Source organism: Pelophylax lessonae, assembly GCF_965119305.1.
Source record: "Pelophylax lessonae genome assembly, chromosome: 7".
Lineage (NCBI taxonomy): Eukaryota > Metazoa > Chordata > Amphibia > Anura > Ranidae > Pelophylax > Pelophylax lessonae.
In genome coordinates, this window is record NC_138774.1 from 79,599,156 (window position 1) to 79,611,607 (window position 12,452).

General features: G+C 50.5%; 1 protein-coding gene across 1 annotated transcript in view; it reads left to right on the plus strand.

Moving 5' to 3' along the window:
- Window positions 1-12,452, plus strand: part of PAK4 (p21 (RAC1) activated kinase 4) — a 158,590-nt gene continuing 146,138 nt past the window's right edge. The window contains exon 1 of the mRNA XM_082264606.1: window positions 1-114. The gene's annotated coding sequence lies outside the window, so the exon portion shown is untranslated. The remainder of the gene's footprint in view (window positions 115-12,452) is intronic.

Below are 12,452 nucleotides of genomic sequence, written 5' to 3' on the forward strand. Positions count from 1 at the left end.
TGCTGGGCAGCGGGCACTGTGGGAGTTCGGAGTCCCCGGATGTTGTAGTTCGCAGGACAACATGGCGCCCGGGGCTGGAGGACGGTGAGGAGACGGGAGGCTTCGGGAGTTCAGGTAAAGGAGGGAGAGACCGAGGTCCTCGGTGTCGCGCTACGTCCTGTGCTGTGTTCTCCTGAGTGGGACCGGGAGGGGAAGGGTTTAGGGGGGACCCCTGTGTGTATCACACTTCATATGACTGTCATTACACATCCTGTGCTGGGGAGTCCTTACTGTCACTGCGCCTTCCTTCCAAGGACTGTAGTGTGGTCATATATGGAGAGGTGTCAGTGTGGGGGGTCCTCAGGGACTGTCCCATGGAGCTGAATTATAGAGGGGCCTCAAGTGTCACCCCCCCCCCCAACATTTCTATAGGGACACTCAATAGCTGCACGGTTTTATGCATTGTATCAAGTAAGGGAACCCAACTGCCACTTCCAGACACGCTGCAACTTCTACCGCCGCTTTCACAGCCACTTCCAGGCATGGCGCGCCGCAACCACTGCCACTTCCAGACACGCCGCAACTTCTACCGCTGCTTTCACAGTCACTTCCAGGCGCGCCACAACTTCCACCGCCACTTCCAGGCGCGCTGCGACTTCCACCGCCACTTCCAGGCGCGCCGCAACTTCCGCCGCCACTTCCAGACACGCCGCAACTTCTAACGCCACTTTTACAGCCACTTCCAGGCATGGCGCGCCGCAACCACTGCCACTTCCAGACACGCCGCAACTTCTACCGCCGCTTTCACAGTCACTTCCAGACACGCCGCGCCGCAACTTCCGCCGCCACTTCCAGGCGCGCCGCAACTTCCGCCGCCGCTTTTACAGCCACTTCCAGGCATGGCGCGCCGCAACCACTGCCACTTCCAGACGTGCCGCTACTTCCGCCGCCACTTCCATGCGCGCCGCGACTTCGGGACACGCTGTGCCGCACCTTCCACCACCACTTCCAGACACGCCGCACTGCAACTTCCGCCGCCACTTCCAGACGCGCCGCAACTTCCGCCGCCACTTCCAGATACGCTGTGCCGCACGTTCCACCACCACTTCCAGACACGCTGCGCCGCCACTTCCAGACACGCCCCGCTGCAACTTCCACTTCCAGACACGCCGCAACTTCCACTTCCAGGCACACCGCAACTTACGCCGCAACTTCCACTGCCACTTCCAGGAACGCCGCGTCGCCACTCCCAGACATGCCGCGCCACTACTTCTACCGCCACTTCCAGACCCGTCGCAACTTGCACCGCCACTTCCAGACACGCTGTGCCGCACCTTCCACCACCACTTCCAGACACGCCGCACTGCGACTTCCGCCGCCACTTCCAGACGCGCTGCAACTTCCGCCGCCACTTCCAGACATGCTGTGCCGCACGTTCCACCACCACTTCCAGACACGCTGCGCCGCCACTTCCAGACACGCCCCGCTGCAACTTCCACTTCCAGACACGCCGCAACTTCCACTGCCACTTCCAGACACGCCGCAACTTACGCCACAACTTCCACTGCCACTTCCAGGAACACCGCGCCGCCACTCACAGACATGCCACGCCACTACTTCTACCGCCACTTCCAGACCCGCCGCAACTTGCACCGCCACTTCCATGCGCGCCGCGACTTCCGGACACGCTGTGCCGCACCTTCCACCACCACTTCCAGACACGCCGCACTGCAACTTCCGCCGCCACTTCCAGACGCGCCGCAACTTCCGCCGCCACTTCCAGATACGCTGTGCCGCACGTTCCACCACCACTTCCAGACACGCTGCGCCGCCACTTCCAGACACGCCCCGCTGCAACTTCCACTTCCAGACACGCCGCAACTTCCACTTCCAGGCACACCGCAACTTACGCCGCAACTTCCACTGCCACTTCCAGGAACGCCGCGTCGCCACTCCCAGACATGCCGCGCCACTACTTCTACCGCCACTTCCAGACCCGTCGCAACTTGCACCGCCACTTCCAGACACGCTGTGCCGCACCTTCCACCACCACTTCCAGACACGCCGCACTGCGACTTCCGCCGCCACTTCCAGACGCGCTGCAACTTCCGCCGCCACTTCCAGACATGCTGTGCCGCACGTTCCACCACCACTTCCAGACACGCTGCGCCGCAACTTCCAGACACGCCCCGCTGCAACTTCCACTTCCAGACACGCCGCAACTTCCACTGCCACTTCCAGACACGCCGCAACTTACGCCACAACTTCCACTGCCACTTCCAGGAACACCACGCCGCCACTCACAGACATGCCTCGCCACTACTTCTACCGCCACTTCCAGACCCGCCGCAACTTGCACCGCGACTTCCGGACACGCTGTGCCGCACCTTCCACCACCACTTCCAGACACGCCGCACAGCAACTTCCGCCGCCAATTCCAGACGTGCCGCAACTTCCGCCGCCACTTCCAGACACGCTGTGCCGCACGTTCCACCACCACTTCCAGACATGCCCCGCTGCAACTTCCAGACATGCCCCGCTGCAACTTCCACTTCCAGACACGCCGCAACTTCCACTGCCACTTCCAGGCACGCCGCAACTGCCACTTCGAGGAACGCCGCGTCGCCACTCCCAGACGTGCCGCGCCACTACTTCTACCGCCACTTCCAGACCCGCCGCAACTTGCACCGCCACTTCCAGACACGCTGTGCCGCACCTTCCACTTCCAGACACGCCGCACTGCAACTTCCACTTCCAGACACGCCGCAACTTCCACTGCCACTTCCAGGCACGCAGCAACTTACGCCACAACTTACACTGCCACTTCCAGGAACGCCGCGCCACTACTTCTACCGCCACTTCCAGACCCGCCGCAACTTGCACCGTCACTTCCAGACACGCCGCCACTTCCAGACACGCTGTGCCGCACCTTTCACCTCCACTTCCAGACATGCTGTGCCGCACCTTTCACCTCCACTTCCAGACACGCTGTGCCGCACCTTTCACCTCCACTTCCAGACACGCTGTGCCGCACCTTCCACTTCCAGACATGCCGCAACTTCACTTCCAGGCACGCAGCGTCGCCACTCCCAGACACATCGCCACTCCCAGACACGCCGCGGCGCTACTTCCACCGCCACTTCCAGACGCACTGCACCTTCCACTTCCAGACACTCTGCGCCGCTACTTCCACTTCCAGACATGCCACACCTTCCACCGCCACTCCCAGACACGCCGCTTTTTCCACCACCACTTCCAGACACGCCGCTTTTTCCACCACCACTTCCAGACACGCCGCTTTTTCCACCACCACTTCCAGACACGCCGCTTTTTCCACTTCCAGACACGCCGCTTTTTCCACTTCCAGACACGCCGCTTTTTCCACTTCCAGACACGCCGCTTTTTCCACTTCCAGACACGCCGCTTTTTCCACTTCCAGACACGCCGCTTTTTCCACTTCCAGACACGCCGCTTTTTCCACTTCCAGACACGCCGCTTTTTCCACTTCCAGACACGCCGCTTTTTCCACTTCCAGACACGCCGCTTTTTCCACTTCCAGACACGCCGCTTTTTCCACCACCACTTCCAGACACGCCGCTTTTTCCACCACCACTTCCAGACACGCCGCTTTTTCCACCACCACTTCCAGACACGCCGCTTTTTCCACCACAACTTCCAGATACGCCGCTTCTTCCACCACCACTTCCAGACACGGCGCACCTTCCACCGCCACTTTCAGGCACTCCGCCACTTCTAGACAACAAATGGCTGGAACACGCCACAACTTCCACAAATGTCCATTCTGCAGCATATCACAATGTGCATTGAAGAGGATGGAGTACAGTGACCTCCAACATTGGTGTCAGTGGTCGCAGTCATAACCCCAGAAATAGTTCAGTGGATGAAATAACCCCCAGCAGTGGTGTCATTGAGTGCAACAATAACCACCAACATTGGTGTCACTGAGTGCAAAAATAACCCCCTGAATTGGTGGTCATCCCCCAAACTTCATACAATATGATTGTGCAATCTCCTTTAGATTTTACCATCCCCTATGTAGTTTTGGTGGATCTAAAAAAGAATTAAAGAATCAGGTTGTATTCTGTATGGCCAGACATTGATAAGGTGTCGTGGCGTACATGTCTTCCATTTATTGTATACTGTTTCCTATTCTCTGTTTTTCCTGATAGTACATTATGACATAATTGTGTCTTTTTCCAGGCAGTGCAGTAGCTGTATATTAGATGTTGTGTCCTATTGGCCTTTCCAAGTAGTGTGATCATTTATTTGGTTCAGTTTTCGATTGTCTCTGTAATTTGATTGTGTGTCGTACTCCCCATATTTCCAGGTATTGCCATAAAAAATTAGGTGTGTGAACTTATTCGGTAACAAGAGCAAGGAGCGGGTGCTAAAGGGAGAGCACATTGCACTTGGAGTTTTTCTTTCTTCACTGTTACATTTATTATATTTCACAGCATCCTACTTATTTTGTCAAAAATCTTGCCTCAGAACTTTAAAGTGGTACCAAACCCAGGAGCCTGCATTCATCATATCTGGTCTACCTCAGTACACAGAACATGGAAATTCAATTATTTTAGTAAATATAAACGTGCTAAATGCATTTTCTCATCAGCAGTTAGAGAAGTCTTGTGACTTCTATCAGTGTCTGGTTAAAGCTTCTAGAAGGAGTTTTCATTTTCCCCTGACCCTCTGTCTAGATGGTGCTCATTGGTCCTGTGCTGATCACATGCACTCTCCCAAGAAAAAATAAACTCTAGCAATACACATCAAACTGAGCATGTGCAGCCTGACTTCTAATGCTCTGTTCTATCGGGAAATCATCTGGAGTCAGTGGAATAAGAGAATCGTTTAGCTTTAACACACAATGCAGAGGCTTAACCCCTTAGGTTCCACGGTGAGTATAACCAGCATGCTTTACTGCATATATACACTGATTTTACTGTTGTGGGTTTAGTAACAGTTTAATGTGGAGTTCCACCCAAAAGTGGAACTTATGCTCATCTGCTTCCTCGCCCCCCCCCCCCATTTGCCACCTTTCAGAGGGAGGGGGGAATGTGTACCTGTTTCTTTGACAGGTACCCTCCCCCACTTCCGGGAGACAGCAGTGCGGCGCCGTCCCTTGGAAGTTCTGTCCGCTTTCTCCTACCCCCACCGCAAGCCAATGAGAGTGCACATGCGCAGTAGGGAACCAGCTGTGAAGCCGAAGGGCTTCATTGCCGGTTTCCCTAAAGGCCCGTACACACGTACCGATCGTCGGCATACAAACATCGGCGGACGAAGGATCTGCCGATTGTACGCTTGTTAGTATGGTGCCTCCGACAGCTGTCAGCGCACATTCTGCCGACAAGAGTCTGTCTTGCAAGCATTAAAATTTTTGTATGCCGACACCAGAGCGGCTGATTGTTCGCCAGTCAGTACAGAATTCGGCCGAGCGACTGCAGATTTGCAAGACTGGGCATGCTCAGAAAAGAAAAAACACAGGGAAAGTTAACCATCACATGATATCACTTCTGCAATCGGCTGTAGTCGGCGGACAAAAGTCTTGTGCAGTCTTTGCACTTTTCAACAGACACCGACATTCCGGGGACAAAAGACGGACGATCGTGTGTACGGGGCTTTAGAGTGAATGGCGGCGGCAGCCGATCCAAAAATCGGTTGGGGTGCTGACATCACGGGCTCCCTGGACAGGTCAGTGTCTATATATTAAAAGTCAGCAGCTGCAGTATTTGTAGTTGCTGACTTTTTATTTATTTTTTTTCACAGCTGGAACACTGCTTTAAAGAGGAGATCCACCCAAAAGTGGAACTTCCGCTCTTTTGTCCCCCCCCCCCCCCGAAAGGTGCTAAATGTGTTTTTGACAAGTACCCTTCCCCACTTACGGGATATGGCGCTGTCCCTCAGAAGCTCAGCCCTCTCCTCCGCCGCCGAGCCAGTGGGAGTGTGCAGCGTGCTTCGCACATGCGCAGTAGGGACCTCTGCCTGTGAAACCGCAAGGCTTCACTGCCGTGTTCGCTTACTGGCAATTGCGTCTGTGACAGGAGCGGGAATAGAGGAAGCATGCGGCTGCAGTAGAGAGCAGAGCCGATGCTTCCTATATCACTAAAAACCCGACTCAACTGTGCATTTTGCAGATTGGCTTTAATTTGTTATTCTGTTTAAATCTGCTGGTACATTTGAAGTAGTTGTAGAGGCACAAGGTTTTCTACCTTCATGCATTATATGCATGAAGGCAAAAAAACCTTCTTTGTGTAGCAGCCCCCCTAATACTTACCTCATCCTCTCTCGATCCAACGATGTTCACTAGGGCCTTTGCTCTCTGGGGACTCACACTCCTGATTGGCTTTTGGTAGCAACAGGAGCCATTGGCAATCGCATCCAGTAAGCCAATCAGGAGATGGAAGGCGGGACCCAGCCGTGGATCTGTGTGTGAATGGACACACACAGCCTCACCAGATTAAAACAGAGGGGGAAAAAAGCCAAAGAAAGGAAAACTGATGCAGCTACTGCATCTAATGATTGGTAAGCTGCAATATATTACATTTTTGGTTTTGAGTTTGATTCCGCTTTAAACTCGGGGCTATAAATTCTCTTACTATACAGTATTAATCAATAGTGCAAATACATTTAAAGTAAGTAGAAACATGCATCGGTCAATAATAACCTCAATAAAAATGCTTGTGCTTAGATTTGTGAACCCTTCATGCCACGGATACATATATGTTAATCATTGCCAAACAATAATAAAGTGCTCATGCTTATTCCCATGGACACTTCACTTCCCCAAAAATGCGGCAGTTGTACTCCATGTGGACACCAGCAAACCAATCCAAATCCAGTATATTACTCTAAACAAATGTAGTCCATCACTTTTTAACCACCTCAATACTGGGCACTTAAACCCCCTTCCTTCCCAGACCAATTTACAGCTTTTAGCGCTGTTGCAATTTGAATGACAATTGCGCGGTCATGCAACACTGTACCTAAACCAAATTTGTGTCATTTTTTCCCCACAAATAGAGCTTTCTTTTAGTGGTATTAGATCACCGTCAGGTTTTTTCTTTTTTGGTGCACAAATAAAAAAAGACTGAAAAGTTTGAAAAAAAAAAAAAGTTTTTTTTTTTTTTAGGTTATAAAATTTTGTAAATAGATATGTTTTTTAATGCACTGATGAGCACTGATGATGCCGCACTGACAGGCACTGATGAGGAGGCACTGATGGGGTGGCACTGATATGCAGCATTGGTGGGCGCTGATGGGCACTGATAGGCAGCACTGATTGGCGGCACTGATGGGGGGCACTGATAGGCAGCACTGGTGGGCAATAATGGGCACTGGTGGGCGGCACTGATAGATGGCAATAATGGGCACTGGTGGGCAGCACTGATAGATGGCATTGGTGGGCAGCACTGATAGGGAGGGCACTGGGGGGGCTCTCTGAGCCCTGTTTGCCATCCCTGGTGGCCATGGTGGGCATCCCTGGTGGTCATGGGTGGGCATCCCTGGTGGCACCCCCCCCCAGGGCTGCACTGGTAATCAATGTTCTGATCCAGCACAGACCCCCCCCTGTGATCAGTGAGTAATTAGAAATACTCACTGATCAGTGATCACCCCGGCTGCAGCACAGATCATCCCTCTTCTTCTCACTGACAGGATCTGTCAGGAGGAGAAGAGATCGAAGCCGTTACAACGGCTCTATTTACATTACATGACGGCTGTGATTGGACACAGCCGTCATGTGATCAGGAGGGCCAATCACAGGGCCCTCCCGCCGAATGATGTTGCTCTGTGTCCGAGGGACACAGACACATCGAGATTGCTCTGCTGCGCGTGCCCTCGGCAGCGCGATCTCTCTCTCCTTCTGAAGGACGTTCCGGAACGTCCGATCAGAAGGAGGAGACTCCCACCCGGCCGTATATATTTACAATGGCCCGGGTGGGAGGTGGTTAATCTTCTATGTTCCTCTGTTACCATCTCTCAATGAACTGATCAAACAACTTGTCCTAATTTCACCTTAGTGTGTGTCACCTCCTAGGTTGTGCTCTAACCTTCTCAGTACTTTAGTAAAAAAAAAAGGTCTATTCTCACTTTGTCCCCTTCAGGAGTTAAATACGTCTCCAACCTTCCTTCTGGAGTATTCCTCCTGGATTCCCTGTTTGTTGCTCAAGCCCAGGCATGAGCTTGGGTTTGTTCTGTCCTGCCAGAGCTGTCCAGCCAGGAAGCTGTCAAAGCAAACAGCCAATCACAAGAGGCAGAGGCATTCTCCACCCACATCTGTATGTATACACACCCCTTGCATACGTGTGGCTGCGGGATAGGTCATGCCATTGCCGTCTATGATGGGCTGTCCACTTTGACAGCTTCCTGACGGGATATCTCAGAGGGGTTCGGACTCGTGTCTGAACACGCCTAAGCTCATTCCTACTCAAGACTAAACATATAGTGATCCAATAGTACTTTCTTTTAAAATTTTTTTTTTTTTTTTTTTCTTTTTTTTTTTTTTAAACCAGACTAAAATAAAAGGCTCCCGTTTTTTTTATGTACCATGACTTGTGCGTTAGGATCAGTTGCATAGGTATCCTTTAATTTGGGGCTGAGACCCCCGCTACCACAGTCACTCCTAGCTTGTCCTTTAGCTGTCGGCCATAAATCAGATGTTCATGTGACCCGTGCTCAGAATGGCCTAGACCAGGAGTTCCCAAACTGTGGGTTGGGACCCACTGGTGGGTCGCGAGCTGCATTTGAGTGGGTCACACTGAGCCAGAGATCACTGAGAGTGGGCCCACATAAATTGTTCTGTGTGAGCCCATGCAAATTCCAGAGAGCCAGAGCAGTCAAATTGTGATATATTCAGGACCCCACCCATGCAGTTTACGGAGGCTAGTCTGCATTTCCAGCGAGGAGGATCAGTGAGTACGTATCTAGGTGGTTGTTTAGGATATGTTCATGGGGTGCAGAGCCAGCTCCTCTGTCCTTCTGATGGCAGTGGTGGTGGCTAGACTGGTGGTGAGATTCTCTTAGCTATAGCGGGCAGAGGCGGCAACCTCGGTGTCATAGGAGGACCAGGTGGCCCAGCGGTGTCAGGAGTTCATGGCAGCTTCTGTGACGCCAGTAGGGAATCTGAAGGAGAAGAGCCAGGACACCAAGACCAGCATGGAGCTCCTCATCATGGAGACTCTGGGTGAGGTGTGCTGGGCCCTGGAGAGGGCAAACAGGGGCTCCACCTTCGCTATGGACAGCTGGGAGAGGAAGGAGGGTGAGTGCCATATAGCCTGCTGATCACTGTCCTGGGGTGGTCGATTTCTGTCCTCTGCCTGCCTTATGCTGTCTATAAGGGTGCTGATTGCTTACAACTCCGCTTATATGCCACAGGTTTATGACCCCTCACTACCGCAAGTGTATTCAATAATAAATCGAAAAGTAGTAAATTGGTATTTTTAATTTAACATCCCCCTCCCTTTTAAAATATGCATTACTATTATTATTATTTGCATTTATATAGCACCAACAAATTCTGTAGCACTTTACAATATTCAATTACAAGCAAGTGGGTCCCAAAAAATAACTGTATTCAGAATTGGGTCTCGACCCAAAAAAGTTTGGAAGCCCTGGCCTAGACCATTCATTCATTCATTCATTCATTCATGAATGACTAAAGGCTGTTCATCCTGTGCATGTGTCCCCTAAAGAACTAATTGAGGACCAACATGTACACAACAATGATGTGTAATTTGTGGCATTGGTGCCGTAGGCTTTAGAGCTGGTTCACACTGGGGCGACCTGGTCGCCTGCCATAGAGAAGCTGTGGACCCATTCTAATAGGAGCGACGCAAGTCGCTCCGACTTAGAAAAAGGGTCCGGGGCTTTTTTGTGTCGACCCGGAGCGACCTGCATAGACTTGTGAGGTCGCCCCGGCAAGTCGGATCGCTCTAATGTGAACCGGCTCTTAGACTATTGATAAGTTGCTCTGAGCTGCGGCCAATAGTGTACCTGTGTGTTGTAAACATTGACACAAACAAACGTTGACATTTGTGGCCTGGAAACCGCAATGTTGTTTGTGGGATTTTTTTTTTTTACACAGCCCAATACTGTAGAACTTTATACGACCCAGTGCTGCTTTGTGAAAGAGCCCCACAGGCTTCCATACTGCCACTGTACACAGCCTTTTTACCAACCATGTGAATGAGCCCTCCTATAGACACTGCTTGTAAAACTCTGTATGTGTCAAGTGAGGACAAATTCTGCACTCGGCCAGCATTATGAACGTTTATTTTACTCATTTAGATAGTGCTGGCACGCTTTTCATGGTGCTCGACAGAGGACATTGAAGCGTTCACATCCGGGATGGATGCCCTGAAGGAGCTTACATGCCTGTTACCACAAACGCACTCACTGCGTCATTTTGGATTGAGGCAAAGAAACCTACCAGTATGTTTTTAGATTGTGGGAGGAAACCCACCCACATTGCTCTACTATCAGCCGTACAGCATGTGGGGAGAGCCTGGTGACTGTTATTTCCTTTGTTGTGTTTATAGTGTGGAACCAGCGCATTTTTTGTTGACTCTACTCTTGACTCCTTTCCTGTTGAACTATACAGTGGTCTAATATGCAGGAGGGTTAAAATGACAGTCACTGGTGAGGTGTGCCGGAGTCCTGTACTTGGCACAGTACTGCTAGATTATGATTTGGGTGCGGTTTCGCCTTGTTTAAGACCGAAACAAAAATCTCTGGGAACTCTTAAATGACTGTTAAATGTAGTTTGTGCACTCCTAAATAAATTCACTTTGACAAATACAGTTTATACTTTTATGTTTGCAATCATTAAAGCGCATGCTAAAACCATTTATATAGACACCAAGGAATCTTGTGACGGGACCTTCCGGTGAATTATTAGTTTTGAATCCATGATGCTTCATGTGTGCTCTCCTCTGAATGCCAAAAACTTAGATCTGAAACAAGAAAAAACTTGGGCCATTATTTATAACATGTGCATACAGTATATTACACCGCAGTGTTTGCATGCTGTGCCATCATTTTACATGATGTTTCCTATGGAGTGCTCCCTGCATCATGGTGCAGAGAATAATCTGTGATTGGAGAAGAGGTTTTCACGTGACTTTGACAGATCATGTGAATGCACCAACCCCCCCCCCCCCCTTTTTTTTTTTTTTTTTTTTTTTTTTTTTTTTTTTTATTCAATGGGGCTTTGTGTGACTAAAGCCTGGTACACACCCAGTGGGTTGAATGAAACAAAACCGAAAGCTCAGGTTGGAGTCGCTGTACTAACCATGCAATGTTAGTGCACTGATCTCCCCTGCTGTGCTATTGTGTTCTGACAGGGACGGCCCCCCCATCAGAACACTGGTCACTGGCCATTGGCTGAGAGTGCTGATCGGGAAACTGTTGGCAGACTTTTTTTAGGTCTTAAGCCTCGTACACACGCACATATTGTTGGCCGACCGATCGGCCGTCTTTTGTCCAGTGTTGTTTGTTGGTTGGAATGTGCTCTAGACTTGCACTGGACTTTTGTTGGCCAACAAAAACCAACTTCAGAAGTGATGTCATGTGCTGGTTTACTTTCCATGTGTTTTTCTTCTCTGAGCATGCCCAGTGTTGCTCATCTGATTTTTGTCTGCCGAAATCTGTACTGACTGAGGAACAATCGGCCGTTCTGTTGTTGGCCAACAAAAATTTTATAGCATGCACACCAGATTTTTTTTTTACATAGTTACATAGTTAGTGAGGCTGAAAAAAGACACAAGTCCATCCAGTTCAACCTATGTGTGTGTGTTTGCTTTTAACCGTACATTGTATACCCCTGTATGTTGTGGTCTTTAAGGTGTCCATCCAATAGTTTTTTGAAACTATCAATGCTCCCCGCTGATACGACTGCTTGCGGAAGAGAATTCCACATCCTTACCGCTCTTACAGTGAAGAACCCCTTACGCACTTTAAGGTTAAACCGCCTTTCCTCTAGTTTTAGTGAGTGGCCACGTGTCTTATTGTATTCCCTTACTCTAAATAGTTTGTTCCTTATGCTAGGGTCGCCAGTACAGTATTTGTACATTGATATCATATCCCCCCTCAAGCGTCTCTTCTCCAGAGAGAACAAGTTCAGTGCTTGTAGTCTTTCCTCATAGCCGATGTCCTCCATTCCCCTAATTATTTTTGTTGCCCTTCTCTGGACTTTCTCCAGTTCCAGCACATCCTTCCTGAGGACCGGTGCCCAGAACTGGACAGCATACTCCAGATGTGGCCGGACCAGAGTCTTGTAGAGTGGAAGAATAATCTCTTTATTTCTGGAGTGAATCCCCTTTTTTATACAACCCAGTATTCTGTTGGCTTTGCTTGCAGCGGCTTGGCATTGCATGCCACTTCCAAGCCTGTTGTCTACCAGTACCCCCAGGTCCCTTTCCATCCTAGACTCACCCAGAGGTTCCCCCCCTAGTGAGTAG